This window comes from Lupinus angustifolius, chromosome LG02 (assembly GCF_001865875.1).
Source record: "Lupinus angustifolius cultivar Tanjil chromosome LG02, LupAngTanjil_v1.0, whole genome shotgun sequence".
NCBI lineage: Eukaryota > Viridiplantae > Streptophyta > Magnoliopsida > Fabales > Fabaceae > Lupinus > Lupinus angustifolius.
Window position 1 is genome coordinate 8,135,297 of NC_032010.1, and position 17,401 is coordinate 8,152,697.

The 17,401-nt window shown below is 34.3% G+C and overlaps 2 pseudogenes; one reads left to right on the top strand and one right to left on the bottom strand.

Annotated features, from left to right (window-relative positions):
* LOC109326584 lies at positions 800-2,290 on the top strand (annotated as a pseudogene).
* The window catches only part of LOC109326591, a 23,155-nt pseudogene continuing 10,037 nt past the window's right edge, over positions 4,284-17,401 (bottom strand).

Consider the following 17,401-nt stretch of genomic DNA (forward strand, 5'->3'; position numbering starts at 1 on the left):
CCTCTAGATTCTGCAACTCAGAATTAGGGAGAAGAGTGATATTCAATAAAACTTTATGTCACATTTAATTAGGTTTAAATAGGTGGATTGAAGTGTACATGATTTTTATTTCAACTTTTCAATTCAATATCACTAGTGAGTGATAGAGTTTTAATGAATCCACCCATATATGGATTTCAATGTTTGAATTAAAATCTTGTGGTAAAAAATGTCCAACATATGTGAAGCTTACCATCTGAGATCCTATTTTTGATTCATTCCACCAAAATGTGGAATCTTTTTGCTTCAAAATTCCATTCCTACCACAGTTGAAAAGTTGAGATGCAAAATAAATATATTTTTTAGTTCCTTGTTAGTGTATCCCCTTGCCCTTTGGATGAGGATATAATCTCCTTGGAGTACTGTGATTGTCACTACCATTAAGTATCGTTTATCAGAATCAATCTTCAGCCTTTGGCTTTGTATGATGCTTGAGGGTCTACCTTTGCTTAACAACTACACATATGGTGTCAGATGCAACATATAGAAATTAGAGTTAGCCGACATGTGTTTCAGAATTTACATTGACTTATGTATAGATGTTATCCTTTTTATAGAAGCTGATAATCTGATTCAACACAAATTAGGATTTAGGACATATGCTAAGAATGAAATGTATCAATCTAGTGCTTGTATAAATTCTCCTAATACATCTGCAAATGTTGTTTGGACTTGTTACTCTATTTTGTTTTCTCATAGTTATAAAATTGTTTCTTTCTTGGACAACTTCAACCATAAATTATAATTTTCCTTTAGGAAGATGCATGGCTTCTCCACTGTCGATGGTTTTCTGGAGATAAGTGAATGTAGGGAAAATATGCTCAATATGTGGCTAATGAACCATCTGTCTGACTTTTCTTTATTCAGCATCATCCTCAAACTGTGGTGCCCAATGTGATCAAAGTTAAGAAAAATGTTGTTTCGAAGTCTCACGAAACAATTTCAAACAGCCTATCACAATGGTTAGATCGATGAAAAAGTGTGGATTTCCCATAGCTGACAAGATGATCGGAGATTAAAAAATCTTTGGTAACTATGACAACAAAACAACCAAAAAGCTGGTTAATCCATCATCATCTGGCATCAAGTTCTCAAACAGAAAGAGCTAGTTTTTGGTGCAATACTAAATTTTACCCTTCTGAAGTACGGATTCGTCGAACACCTTTGCGTCTCAGTGTCTGACACGAATACGTTCAGATTCACGAAGCATACATATCCGTGGAGTATCTAAAAAATAAAAAATAAAATAAAATAAATAAATATCAAGACACGTATCAGATTTGTTTTCAATAACACATAGGATAATATAGATTCGTTTTCAATAAAATAGGATAAGATAGATTCATTTTCAATAAACACCAACTTATTTAAAAGTCACAAAGACTCTTACCAACATACCGTCACATAGCATTGACCATCCGATAGTCAGTCCATCATATTGACTCTCCGATCCACAACATCGGCGTGAAGGAGGAGATGAAATTGGTACTATTTCTATTTCTAGGGCTAGACAATAAGCAATTTTATGAATTATTGTACTATACTTTCTAGCTTTGGTACTTGGAATTTTGGATGACAATGATTTTCAATTTCTATTATATTTTTTACTTTAGACATTTTGATTTACACTTATAATTTTATCATATTTTATGTGTTTTTTATTATTTTATACACATATTCTTGAACGTATATATCCTATATTTTAGGAAAAAATGTGTGTTGATGTATGGAATACATCATATCGGACATATGTATCCGTATCCGTGCTTTATAGTTTTACAAGCATGCAAGAGGGCAATGAAAAAAGGAGGAACTATTTTTCAAGTGTTTTAAAGTTAGCAAAACAAGAGGCTGCCAGTCTGAACTGGCCACAACCTGATGTTAGGGAATCAATAAATTCCAAGGGTAAGAAGCAAAAAAATTTACCATAATTTGCCATCATCAGTCACATCTACGAGCACTTCGTCGTCTTTACAGGGTACCAAAATTGATGAGTTGCCCGTATCAAGCCAGGTAGAGGATGAATCTCAACATGAACAGACTGATATTAGTGATATTAGCAATATGTTATTGTCAGTGTCTGAAGATAATGGAATTAAGTTATTGTCACTTTCAGAAAATTATGATTATTTCAAAGCTAAACTAGAGGAGTGGCTGGAAGGAGCTAGCGAGCTTGACGCTAATTGCGGTACGGGTGATTAGGAAAGGTATTAGGCTGTTAGCTATAAATCTTCATCTTGTGTATACTTTTGTGTAATATTTAATTGTCTGAGTGGTGATTATAAATAAAATGGTTTTTAATGCTGTAAAATGTCATTTGAACTTGCATGATACATTATGGGGTTAATCAAGTATGATCCTGCATTCTGTCTACCTGAAATTTCAATATTGATTTCCTTATGAGAACTAAGGTGGTAAAAATTAAGGAGCTTTAAAGAATGATTAAAAACTAAAACTTGGAGAGTAGTTAAATGATGTTTTAGATAAAGGTTTAGTTTTATGGTTGCAGGTGTTTTAATATCTTATAATGGTTGATTATGTTCCCAAATGGGACACACAAGGTTCACCCTTTATATAATTTGACTTTATATGCCTAGGTTGGGAATAGATGTTGGAGGTGTGCATCCACACTTAGATTGATGTCGGGTGAATATGTCACAAATTTAAACTTTTGATGTGTAATGAAAAAATCCTAAGTTCAAGGTAGAAATAAGTCAGACTCCTCTTCATTATTGGAGAAGACAGTTGGGTAGAAATATATAGAAAAATTATAAGATAAAGACATTTTTATTCTTTTAACTTACTATAATTGTCTTCTTCAGTAATAAGGAGAAGTCTGACCCAGTGGATACACTTCAAAAAATATTTATAAGCATTAATTGCATTCTTAGGTTGTATCCCAAGGGGTACAAGTGTTTTGTGGTGGATGAGGATACAATTAACCAAAACCCTCCACATGCATCATCACTCCCTCTATCTTCGCCTCAATATGGCCTTTGCCTTCATCTTGGTCATAAGATCAATGTCGTTTTAGATGAGATATTTTTTCTGGATCATTGGATCGATGTGGCTGTTGGAGCTCTTCACCTATAAATAGAGGTGTCTCTTATTTAGAAAAAGTACATAAATTGAAACACATTTCTTCAATTTTTCTTTTCTTTCTGCTGAAACATTTCAGGCTCCCTTCTTCCTCTTTCTTTCCTGGTATGAGAATTGACGCGTACCATTATTTGGGAAATTCAAATTTGGCCTGGGTAACCATTATTTGGGAAAAATCAAAAATTGGCATTCATAATAATATTGTGGGCAATTTAAGAATTGACACTAGTAGTCATATTATAGATAATTATATAATTAACATTGATATTTATATTGTGAGTGTTTCAGTACAATATGAATAAGAAACATAGAATTAGGTTGTTTTATACTGTGAATAATACGTTTGATAATCTGCTTACACATTTTAAATAGTACCACAATACGTCTTAAAGAGAGCGATCTCATTGTCTATCTTTACTACTGGTAATAGCTATAATCAATTATTGAAATCTTATATACGTAGCTATGCCAAACACTCACTATGAAAATTGTTGTTGCTTTAATTTAATGCCTAGTATTAATGTGGAGAGTAGAAAGCTGGATATAGTGATTTTTGTAATCTGAATTTTCAACCTAAGTACATATTTGAAGGCTGAAGCATAGAAAGTTCAGAAAGTCCGCTTAAAAAAACTATATATGCCCATTAAAAAGTTAAGTCTTACAACAATAATATTAACATGAACATGCACATGCACTCTTGAAAAGTGTAGTTTTACAATAATAATGTTTCATCTTCTTTTTTTTTACTTATTACCAATCTAGTTCCTAAAAAATTTAGGTGACATTTTTCTCCCAACATATTCAACGTCGAGTCACATGAGACATTTTATCATCTCAACTCTACTAATTATAACAGATTTGCTCATGTGGCACCTTAAGCATTGATGTGCCGGATAAACTTACGTTTACAAGTTGTCATATCATCAGACAAAAGTTTTCCCTCATAAAAAAACTTGTTTTATAAAAATAATATATTTAAATAAAAAATAAATTTTCGAATAAAAAAATTGTTAATAAAAAATTATTTTCTAAATTTTTTATTATAAAATTTGTAATAAAATAAAATAGAATTTTTTAATAAGAAATGTTTTTATAAAGTTTTTGAGAAATAAAATCTTCTCTTCATCTTCACCACCCTATCTTCTTCTCTGCATGAAAATTTCATGTTACAAGCAGAAGCCGAGATTAGTGAGTTAAATATTCTGCATCAGTGAATTAATATGAGCAGATGAATTCGGTGAAGGTTGTTGCATTATTTCGGATTCATTCAAGTCCTGCGATTGGATGTGTATATCCTGTCCAAGACGGTGATTGTCACTGTCAATGCTATTTCTTTATAATAAATAAAAAATAACAATAAAGGCAATTGGAAAGAACATTGTACTTAGGAATGTATATATTAACTAGCTGCCCAGAGGGCCAGCAATGGGAGCATCCAGGACCTCTTAACTTAATTTTTTTTATAGGTGGAATGTAATTTAACATGCTCTACTCGAAAATTCCAAGTAGGGAAAAGAAACTAATCAATATCAGGAGTTACTATTAATCCAGTTCGTCTTTGGTGAACCATTCATTAACCATTCTCTGAAAATGGTGACCAACTGCACAAGGCTACCACCTGCAAGTGGAAAAAGTTGTGCTTCCAGGATTTGAATAGGAGAGCTCAGAAGGCAGCACCTGTATCATTGCCTCAATGCCTACTTTCTCATCCCAACTTTCGTTAATTCTCTCTAAATTGAAAATATCGTATACAGGGTTCAGCTACTGCACACTAAATATCGGATTCCTTATAAAAGAAAAAGTGGCGAACCGCACCGGAACAAATACCTTGATCTATGTAACTACGCTTCTGAAATTTGATCTCTAAACTGTGCATATATACCGAAAAAGAAAAGGACATTTATCCCAAAAATTCCGATCGAATATCAACTCACAAAATGACCATAGAGAGACAAATGATATGACAAAATTCAATACCTGTGTTTGTAGGAGTGGCTGTGGTTGCTGCTGATCTTGGGCTATTGCATAAGCTTGAGGTTGAGACATTCTATAGTAAGGTTCTTTTAGATCAAGCTTACAGGATGATGTTTGAAGAATACCTCCTTGCTCAGCACCAGGACCCCAGGACCCCACATTTTAGCTATTGCAAATAGAAACTTTGGTCATTAACTTCATGGTGCAAGTATAGTAAATAATAAGGAGAAGAAAATATTAGATATTTTTGTTGATCGGTGAAATATCAATCATAGGATCTTGAATATAATGATTCTCACATATAATATAAAATAAGGATACAAAGTCATACATGAATTCATGTTCTCTGATCTACTTATTTGATATACCTTTTGAGAGTGTTTTGGTATGATGTTTGAGAGAATTTGGGTATGATGGTCTTCCTCAACCAAATCCTTCTTTTTAGGACCTCCGTTTTCTCTCTGATGTAGAGAGGTGAAAATTATTTGTGATTTGGTATCTTGGGGACCATAATCGTTCCTTATGTGTTAACTTATAGGGTTCACATGATCCCCTATAGGTCAACCGTTTTGGTATCCACTCATTAAGCTTATATCAGTTATGAGTTTCAGAAGTCATTTAGGTTATCATTAATTAGATCACTTGTTTTGTAACCCTGAAATAAATCGTCAATATAATTGTATTAAACATATGATGTCCACCTTAATTAAAAATTATGAATTTCTAACGATCTCCCATTTGAGCTTCATATTTTTCCTAGAACAATTATATCACATATTTTTTAGGCGCGCATTCGTATGCTATTTATATTTAGACTTCTCCTTAATACAATCTGATTCATCTCATACATCAACTATAGAGCCACCGCGACCTTTATCACATTCAAACGTGACTCGACCATAGTGATTGTAACGCCCAAAAAACCATTTCATAATTACTATATTTAATCTCTTGGAAAAATTGGTAACAATTTTTTTTTCTTTTATGTAACATATAACATACAAATCATTTTTTCTATTCTCTTTCAAGACGTCACAATTTCAAACTTTTGCGGAAATAATTTCTTAATACTTAAACTGTAATTGAACGAAACACAATTCTTTTCTGAATACTTCTCATTAATCAATTCTTGAATTTGTAATACGTACATCATGGTTTACAAAATACAAGGCAGAGTCTATTCTTCGCCCCTAACACAGACTACAAATACAAATACAAATAAAATAATGTTGGGGGCGTTGACATTACAAAAGGACCCTACACAGGTTCCCTATCAAAAGAAAGAAAGGAACTCCTAGACTAGTGGTGCACTAGAAACCTCACTCGGGTCTTCCTCGATCTCTGAGTCTGAAGAGATCTCTGTAACCTCCACTGAATCCTCTGTGCAAATTAACTCTACACAACCATTATCCTCGTCCTCCACCACCTCATCTGCTGCCCAATCCATCGAAGGGTTCAGAGTGTACCCCCTAGGCCCCGATGAAGTAGCCATGCCTGCTCCTTCCGTCCCTCTTGGTGTTGAGTCAGTAGATGAGAATCCCGGTTGGGGCCAGGTCCTGATAACCTCCGATCTGCCTCGTGCCTCAGCTGGTGTGGATGAACCAGCAGGTACGGACCTTTGCTCTAGTAGGATGAATGATGCTTCCCGAACTGTGTAATGTGCCGAGAGATGCAACATAGAGCCATCACATACGAGATCCAATTCCAGGTCGCAGGGACCAGTGTAGGTGTATCTGTTTCCTTCAACGCTCCATGCCCCCTCCTGGGACATGGTAAAGCGGTAGCCCCTGATCATCGCCGATATGTCCATCTAAACATGGATGTATACGAGTACACTAGAAAGAAAGAGAGGGAGTAAAACATCTAATGAGAAACTTATCATTGACATCGTGGAATTACACAGAATATCACCCCAAGATAAAGAACAAGTACAGATATATCATATGATCATACACATATGTATTAATGATGAATGAAGTATAAAACTTATGATTTTAGAATCAATATCGATAAATACCATGTATGCATGCTATGCATATGTCCTCCATCCTTACACTATTATCCTCCAAATAACTATTGGGAAATAACCGAGAGTACAGGTCCCATAACAAGCTGATTTGAACGCACCAAAACTTATTCCTCGCAAGGATATATATATGATCGATCTATTCCAACGGAACTGTCCATTTCAGGACGGTGTCGTATCAAACACTTTATGGGCATCCCTCTCATCGATCCTGATTGCAAAGAGGGATTGTCGGAGATCGTATAGTTTGCATTGTGAGCACTGTCTGATCCAACAAAATACCTCATCCAGGAATACACGGGATTCGTCTCACTTAGACTCTCCTTCAAGACTTTGCTGCGAATCACCACCATCGCCATCGCTCTCAACATCTCAGGGCTTGTTCGTCTCCCGTAAATTTCCTCTCCACTACTTCATTATTCACAATGAATATGCACACTAACCGAAGTTAACAAATTAAATGTTTTAATCCATCTTTTATAACGATATGCCCATCCTAAGACATCTACCATCAGGAATGCTTCTAGTGGGACCCGATCTTAACATTTAAACCATAAAGAATAAACCTCAGCACCACTACGAACCATTGCTGAATCACACTGGACGACTCTCAAGCCAAGCCTCTTACGATCACACGATCTCACTGCATGGACATAATATAACACTTGTGTGTCTCGTCCTTAACCATGCAATTATTTACATACATCACTTTAGATATGGCAACTCTGCTTTGTGTCATTTCCAAGAATTTGATATAATTATTCATCTTTACAACATTTACTTATAGAAAGAACATTATCTCCAATAAAGGTGTTTTAGGTTTTAGGTTTTATTGAATAGGATTGGAAGTGAATGAATTCTTGAAGGAAAAAATGTCATTAGACTCTCGCACATGTGAGAGTTATCGTTCATACGACTTATGAAGTCTTGTCTGTATGGAGCCCTCTCGCTCAAGCGAGAGCTGTCTTGCTCAAGCGAGGGAATCACCATTTTTATAAGGCACCTGTGGCTCAAGCGAGAGTTGTCTCCTTTAAGCAAGAAAACAACTAGTTTTCTTTGTGCATATTTCAGCTCAGGCGAGAGCTGTCTCGCTCAAGCGAGAAAAACCGTTTTCTCTGGACACTTCTTGCTCAAGCGAGAGCTGTCTCGCTTAAGCGAGAAAAGCCTGAAACTTAGTTAAATTTCTTTTCTCAATGAAAATTTTTCTCAGTTATAACACATGTTTTTAAGTCTTTAATTTAACAATTATCTCATACATATAATTCTTAGAACAGTTATTCGAGCAATATTAAACAATAATAATCATGGCATCTTCATACATAAACATAACCTTACATAATTCGGCATAAGAAATATTTTTGTACTTAATCCAAACAAACAGGCAATTGATTAAGTACAAGCTTTCTTAATACCCAAGACAACTCTAAACTTGTGAGGGAGTTTGGAGGTCCTGAAGCATATTCGGACACCACTTTGTCACGATGTTTTCTCCTTCACATGAGTATGTCGTGTAGATTGTTTCCTCACAACCAGTTTTCTTTGTGCATATTTCAACTCACGAGAGAGTTGTCTCGCCCCAAGAGAGAAAATTCGTTTTCTCTATACACTTCTCGCTCAAGCGAGAAAAACCTGAAACTTAGTTAAATTTATTTTCTCAATGAAAAGTTTTCTCATTTATAACACATGTTTTTAAGCCTTGAATTTAACAATATTCTCATACATATAATTCTTAGAACAGTTATTCGAGCAATATTAAACAATAATAATCATGGCATCTTCATACATAAACATAACCTTACATAATTCGGCATAAGAAATATTTTTGTACTTAATCCAAACAAAATAGACAATTGATTAAGTACAAGCTTTCTTAATACCCAAGACAACTCTAAACTTGTGAGGGAGTTTGGAGGTCCTGAAGCATATTCGGACACCACTTTGTCACGATGTTTTCTCCTTCACATGAGTATGTCGTGTAGATTGTTTCCTCGTTTCCAGGTGAGCTTAATTCGTCGGGTCTCTTTTCGAACTCTTCATCATGCCAAAATCAAAATAACATTATTTGGGTCACTTTGATAATTATTATTCTTACGAAATAACATTTTACGCGAAAATAAAACTTCCAATCTAAAATGAACTTGATCGCTTTCATCCATCCGATTCAAGGTTAAGTATTTCTTGAATCATCATTTATCATTGAAAGTCTTACAACACAATGACATTTTCTAACTTATAACAGAATTATGTCATAATCTGTGGATATACACCAGGTTAGTTCCCAAAAGAAAGAGGTGGGTCGTAAAGACACACTTAAATATCAAGTCTTTCCTTAGACAAAACTTTTCTAGACATGTATTTCCACTTCATTACATTTTTCCGGTAATGATAACTATTCACAAAACTTATATTTTGCAAGTAAAACATTTTTATTAAGATTAACCTTTTTAAATAAGATTATTAAGCTAGACTTACCATTTTAAAGTAAGCAAAATTAAACAAAAATCAATACTTTTTAATTCAATCTTACCACTTTAAAGTAAGCTAACTTAACCAAGATCAATACTTTTAAATCATTTTTCTATCTAAGATTTCATAACACTTTATGTTTATAAAGTCAAGATTTTTTAGGTCAATCTCCTCATTTAAAGTATGCTACTAAAGAAAACACAACTAATTTCATGATCATCTCAACACCTCCAAATTTTAGAATAACCTCAAGAGCTAATAGGTGTTGATTTCATAGTCATGAACTATAAATCAAAAGTTAACACTTTTATTACTTTACTATCCAAAACTTCATAACATTTTAAGTTTATGAAGTCAAGAATTTATTAAATCATCTTTTATCCCAAATCATTACTTTAACTTGGAAATCAAAGAATAACATATGCTAAACAACCTTTTACACATAATACCTTTTAAAAATGAAATCTTTTCAATAAAAATCATAAACATTTTGAACTTTCAAGAATAGACATAAATTTTTCTTAAACACAATAAAGGTTCATTTGATGTTCAAATCATCACCTTTAAACATATTCAAATACTAAAAATAATTTCCAATATTTCTAAAATCATCTAACCTTGTCCAAAAATATAGTTTTTTCATCTAAGAACAATGAAAGTTTTTTAAGTTTTACATAACTCAAAAACTACACAAAGGTTCATATGATTTCATTACCATCCCCTTTAGTCATGCCTTACAAAATATTTAAAGAAAACAAACATAAATTCAACTCCATGAATAACATACTAAGAGATCATGATTTTCTCATGGTGTATGTGGAGAAAAATGGAGAAGAGAAAAAGAGAAAGAATACCTTAACTTTCTTTAGGANATGACTTACAAAATTTTAAAGAAAACAAACATAAACTCAACTCCATGAATAACATACTAAAAGATCATGATTTTCTCATAGTGTATGTGGAGAAAAATGGAGAAGAGAAAGAGAGAAAGGATACCTTAACTTTCTTTAGGAGAAGTAGTGTAAAAATGAGAGGATGGGGTGAGGTATTTATGGGAGATCCTCACCCTCTCTCAAAACTGAAAATTAATGAGAGGCAATCTAGCTTTAGGCTAGCTTAGGTTAAGTGTCTAATGGTGGTGGAGTGAGGAGATTTGGTCAGTGATTTAGGGGATTATGGAAGCTTTGACTTTGCTTGTTTGACAAGCCATTGACCCATGATGTGGTTATTACTCCGACTTGATTGATGCGACGTGATTTTGAAATTGAAGTCGTGCCCGAGTATTACCGGGTAACTTTTCCCGGAAATGTACAATCTACGGATTTAGGTTTTTTGCCTAAAACATCGAAACTTGAATTTCGAGGTAAAAATACCTAGAGATGAGTTACGGACAAATTTGGTGTCTATTTTGACTAGAAATAATATTTCGAAGCCAACAGAAAAATCATAATTCGATTCCGAGTTATGGAACTTAAAACTTGGGCGAAAACTCGATAAAATGACCCGAAATCATATCAGAAACTTTTTTTCTCCAAAAATCTTGAAAAAATAGGGCAAGCAATAATATTATAATACAAGACCAAAACTCAGCTGAGGTTTAGCCTAAAACATTACTGATTAATTTCTATAATTAATTCATTAAAAATTAATTACTTAATTAAACATGCTCGGAAAAACTTGGTGTTACAATGATCATCATATTAATATACTTAATGACATAGATTAAGTATGGATGAGTGACATGAAAATTTCAGGCAATGTGATCTCAAACATGTCTATTTCTAACTGGTCTTTCTTTATTCTTTAGTGAGATCAATCCAAAGTCTTTTATTGCAACACAATAGTTACAATACACAAGTTCAAAATAGAACAATAAACCATCAACTTTATTATGTATAAAACTATATATGACATATAAAGTAAATCATAAAACATATAAACTCCTACTAAATTAAGGTATCCTAAGGAGCAATACTCATATGAGTAATATGCTCATGAAAGACTTTAGGTACCAAACCCTTAGCCAGTGGATTAGCTAGCAAAAAATTTGTCCCTATATGTTCTATGAAACTTTGTATATTTTGAACACTTTGTTTAACAACCAGAAACTTGATGTCAATAAAATTTGGCTTTTTAGAACTCTTATTATTGTTGAAGTAAAAAACCGCGAACGTAGTGTCACAATAAATTCTCGGTGGTCTTTTAAAACTATTGGCCACACGTAAGCTAATGACAAAATTTCCGCAACCATATACCATGGTCTGATGTTTCAAAACAAATCATGAACTTCTCAATCATGGTTGAAGGAGCTATGAGCGTCCATTTAGCAGACTTTCAAGAGATATCACATTCAGCCAAGATAAACATATATCTAGAGGTGGAGTGTCTTTTGTCTAGACATCCAAAAAATGGAGTTAGAGTACCCATTGATCTCTATATTCTCAAACACCCGAGAAGTGAGCATTTATTCCTTTTTTCTCTTTAAGTAACGCATAAAATGTTTGACTACCTTCTAGTGTTGCAATTAAGGGTGGAAACAGGTCAGGTCAGGCTTTGCCTTAAATAGGCCCAGCCTATATAGCACATAGGAGCTTGGGCCTGGCCTGTTAGTCTGTTTAAAAAAAATTTCAAAGCCTAGGCCTGGCCTGTTTAAAAGCATGGTCTGGCCTGTTACCCTGTTTAAAGGCCTATTATACTATATGCTTACGAAATATGCTATCATGTCTACATTTTAATGGGCTTATAGGCTTATTTTTAGTTAGGCTCATCTAATTCTAATAATTAAATTATATTTTTATATACATTTTTATATTAATATTACACATATATAATAATATTGCTTATATTAAAATAGTTTAAATTTCAACATTCTTATATAATATTACTAAATAGGCCGGCCTGTTAGGCTTTATAGGCCTTTTAATAGGCCCCTGATAAGCGGCCTGGCCTGTTTCCACCCTTAGTTGCAATACAAGATTGCTCAAATATCTTCCCAAAAACTCTCATGACAAACGCCATGTTGGGACGTGTGCAAACTTGAGCATACATTAGATTTCCTATTGCATATGCATAAGGAATCTTTTGCATCTCATATCTTTCAAGGTCATTTTTGGGGCACTATTCGAGACTAAACTTGTCTCTGATACCTAATACCTTGAGAGCAATATATCTAGGACTTTATCTATATAGCTTTCTTTTGACAACCTCAAGATACCTTGAGAACAATCTCTTAGTATCTGAATACCTAATACAAAAGAGGTTTTCCCAAGATTTTTCATTTCCAAATTCTTCGTTAGAAATATCTTGGTCTCATGCAATAGTCTCATATCACTATTCGCAAGCTGTATATCATCGACATATAATACCAGTAATATAAACTTACTCCCACTGAACCTATGGTACACACAATCATCAACTTTATTTGCCTCAAAACCATACGAGGTAATAACTTGATGAAACTTATTATTCCATTGACGAGAAGCTTGTTTAAGGCCATAAATGGATTTTTTTAATTTGCATACCATTGACTTTGAGCCAACTGACACAAAGTTTTCTGGTTGCACCATATAGATCGTTTCTTTAATGTCACCATTTAGAAACGCAATCTTAACATTCATCTGATGTAACTCTAAATCAAAATAAGCTACTAGTGCCAATATTATTCTAAAAAAATCCTTCGAAGATACTGGAGAGAAGGTTTCTTGATAATCAATGTCTTCTTTCTGAGTGAAGCATTTAGCAACTAGACGAATTTTATATTTGTCAATATTATCCTTCGAATCTCTCTTGGTTTTAAATATGCATTTGCAACCAATAGGTTTCGCACCTTCAAGTATTTCAACAAGATCCCAAATGTCATTATCATGCATAGACTTCATCTCATCCTTCATGGCATCAATCCACTTTTGAGAGTCAGAAATTTTCAAGGCTTGACAGAAGTTCAATGGATCATCTTCTGTTAACCCGATGCCATCTTCATGTTCTTGAAGAAATACAATATAATGATCAGAAATTGCACTTCTCCTATCTCTAGTGGATCTCCTTAATGGAACTTCTACTTCTTGAGGTTGTTGAATTTGTTCTATAGGTAATTGAGGGAGAACCTCATTGCTGTCTTGTTCAAGAATATTGTCAGCAACAATATTCTGAACATTATCTTCTATTACCGAAGTTGTTCCTTGAATGGTAATATGCACAAGAACTTGTTCACCATTAGTGAAGGTTCTTCCTCAAAGACAACATTCCTTATGTTCTCTTCCTTCCCAAAATCAACTTCCTCAAGAAATCTTGCATTTCTTGTCTAAAAAAAGTCTTGAAGTGAGATCATAAAAATTATAACCCCGAGAGCGTTCAATATAGCCAACATAGTAGCAGCTAACTATTATTGAGTCCAATTTTTTTTCATGCGGCCTATAAGGTCGCGCCTCAGCTCAACAAACCAAATGTGCATGTGTTTTAAGCTTGGTCTTTTATTGGTCCAAATCTCATATGATGTTTTGTTAACTGCTTTACTTGGCACGGTATTAAGGATGTAAAATTCGGTCTTTAAAGCTCTCACCCAAAGAGACATTGGCAAGGAAGAATGACTAATCATACTTCTCACCATATCCTTAAGAGTTCGATTTAATCGCACAACAACACCCTTCATGCTAGATTTGTGTGGCATAGTGTATTGCAGAACAATTCCACAAATAGCTTTTTCACAACATCCTTATTGTTTTTTTCTTTTCTTATTCTAAGAGGTCATTGTCAAATGAGCACTTTCAGTCTTATCTCTCTCTAGTATCTCTTTCTCTTGCACACACTAAGATATAAACTCATTGTGAGACTATTTGTCCTTCTGAGTATTATAGCTCACTTTGAATGGTCCGAAGTGTGCAGGAAGTAAGATCAAAACCAAGTTTTCAAGCAAGTCATCACCAAGCTCTAACTTAAGTGACTTGAGTTTTGATTCGAGATTAGACATCTCCATAAGGTACTCCCTTATAAGTCATTTTCCTTTATACTTCATGGAGATGAGTTTAGCCAAAATGCTCTTGGTCTCCGCCTTTTTATTTTTAGCAAAGTATGGTTTTATTTCTTTAAGAAACTTCCTAGCACTATGGCCCTTAGAAATAGAGCACCGAAACGCTTCTAGAATAGAGTATTTCATGATCATTAGACACATTCAGTTAGAGTGTTCCAATTTCTCAATTTTAACCTCATCGAGGATTTCCAGAGTAGAAATGGATTTCTCCACCTGAAGTGTCAGATCTAAATCAATACAGCCGGGAATAATTTCTAAAAATTCCTTCCAGACCTTAAAGTTTGTCCCATTCAACAATGAGATGTTCTAAATTTGAGCAAAAATATTTGCAACACTAGTAAAAAAAGAAAACAAATTGCAATCATTCTTGCAATAAAACTCACATTTAACTTTAATACTTAAATTCAAATGATAAAAGGGCACATCACGAGTTACCTAGCACAACATTAATATTCAATCTTTGGACAAAACTATTCACTTGAAAGTGGTACACTCAATTTAGTAATCAAGTATTGATAATTAGTCCTGTCAAACAGTAAGTCTTTCTTTGGGCCGACTTACTATTCACATGGAAAACCATATGATTATCAAATATTTATTGCTACAACTATGTTTGTAATTTGGGCCAAATAATAATCTTCCTTTGGGACGATCACTATTCACATAAAATGTAGACATACAATTGACTTAATATTCCATATCGATCACTAATGATACTCTTGTTTGTAATGGTCAAACATTGATCATAATGCATGTCAAATAAAACTCTTCTTTGGACTGATTTATCATTCACATATGCAACTTTATAATAATCACATGTTTATCATCACATGTGTGTAAATAATCCAACCAAATATTAATCTTCTTTTGAGCCGATTAATACTCGCATGGATACATATACATACTAGCATTTGACATTTATTATGAACAATTCACAGAATAGATGTCACTTTGGCGACTTCATATTTAATAGGTTCACTTAAAATGTGATAAGTGCAAAAAGTATACACTTTTCACCATCATACTTTTCACCATCATTTTATGGCACTTATCCTATGCAAATTGTAGAAAACCAACTTAAATTAACACTTTTTAGGTGAATTTTGCATGATTGAATGAATTAGTTCTTTATTAATTCTTGTCCAAGTTTTCTCTGAGTTTTGTAGGAAGTTGAATATTAAAGAATAAATTCAAAGATGGACAAAAATTTAAGACAAAAGCTCAAAATGAATTGCTAAAAAGTAATCAAGTTAAAGCATGACATGCCATGTGCTTAATTTAGTTACTTAGCCTTGAAGGAAGGTAGCTTACTTCGTCTTGAAGAAACCTAAGTTAAGGTAGGCCAAGCAACTTTCAAAAATCAAATGTTTACCATAACTCAAAGAAAACAGCCCAAAAGTGTCAAACAACCAACAAAAATCAAGTAACAAACCAAACAAAAAAAAAGTTGCTTCACCATTAAGAAATCAAGCACAAAGCTGTCCAGCCAAGCACCAGGCCAGGTCATGCAAACACTAGACCAGGTCAGCTAAGCACCAGGCCAGGTCAGCTAAGCATCAGGTCAGGCCAGACCACTCAAGCACCAAGCACCAGGTCAGGTCAGCCAAGAACCAGGCCAGGTCAGCCAAGCACCAGGCCAGGTCAGGCAAGCACTAGGCCAGGCCAGCTAAGCACCAGACCAGGTTAGCTAAGCACCAGGCCAGGACAGCCAGGTCCACGCCCAGCTAGGACCAGGTCAGCTGAGCTGCTCAAGCAAACAGCTGAGCGTGGAACCAAGTCAGCTGAGCTGCTGAAGCAGACAGCTGAGCGTGGAACTAGGTCAGCTGAGCTGCTAAAGCAGGTAGCTGAGCATGGGACCAGGTCAGCTAAGCTGCTCAAGCAGGCAGCTGAGTAGGGCACCAGGTGTGCTGGGCACCTGGCCCACCATAAAAATGATTGCTAGGTCAACTCATGGAACATCCTACTTGTTCTTTGCTTGAAGGCCAAGAATATGACCTCATGGATGACGTAAGGCTATGACAAGAAGGAGGAGGTGTCACCATACATGTAACCTAGCCCACCATAGGGGTCAAGTAGGGGTCAAAATGGCTCTTCATAGGGGTTAATGGTCAACAGCTTAGCTGCCAAACAGGGCAGCTGAGCGCCCAACACCTTGGCCTATATAAAGGCATGAAATTATCAATTCTAAGACATGTACATTCTTTCTAAATTCTTTCCTCCATATTTTTCTTTCATTTTAGGTAGTTTTTAGGCTAGTTTTAGAGTAGTTTTTCATATAATTGAAGAGGAAAGGAGAAGGCAAATGAGATGCAAAAATCAATTTTGTAATCTCATTTGGAACCTAAAAGCATCTAATCCTTGGATGAATGGCTCAAGCTCCTAACAATTTCATTTGAATGTTGGTTATGTATTTCTACTCTTTCTTTTATTCCAAATTTGAATTTTAATCATTCAAGTTGGTGCTTTGAGAAGTTCTTAATGTTCTTTTTAGATTGATCCTAAAAACTGATTTCAAGTCATGAAAAATTACTTGTCTCAAACACTTAACAAATAAACTAAGAAGTAGTTGTACTACTTACTTTATTTGCCAAATTAAGCATACTTTTCTTAAGATCTTATATTCATTACTACTTCAATATTAGAGTAGCCAAGATTAGGGTGTGACAACCTAGTCTCTTTGTGGATGTAATATTGTTTAGTAATAAATATAAGTGTCCATCATTCTACCATTTTAGGACATACACTAAAAGGAAGATTTTAGACCTTGGTGT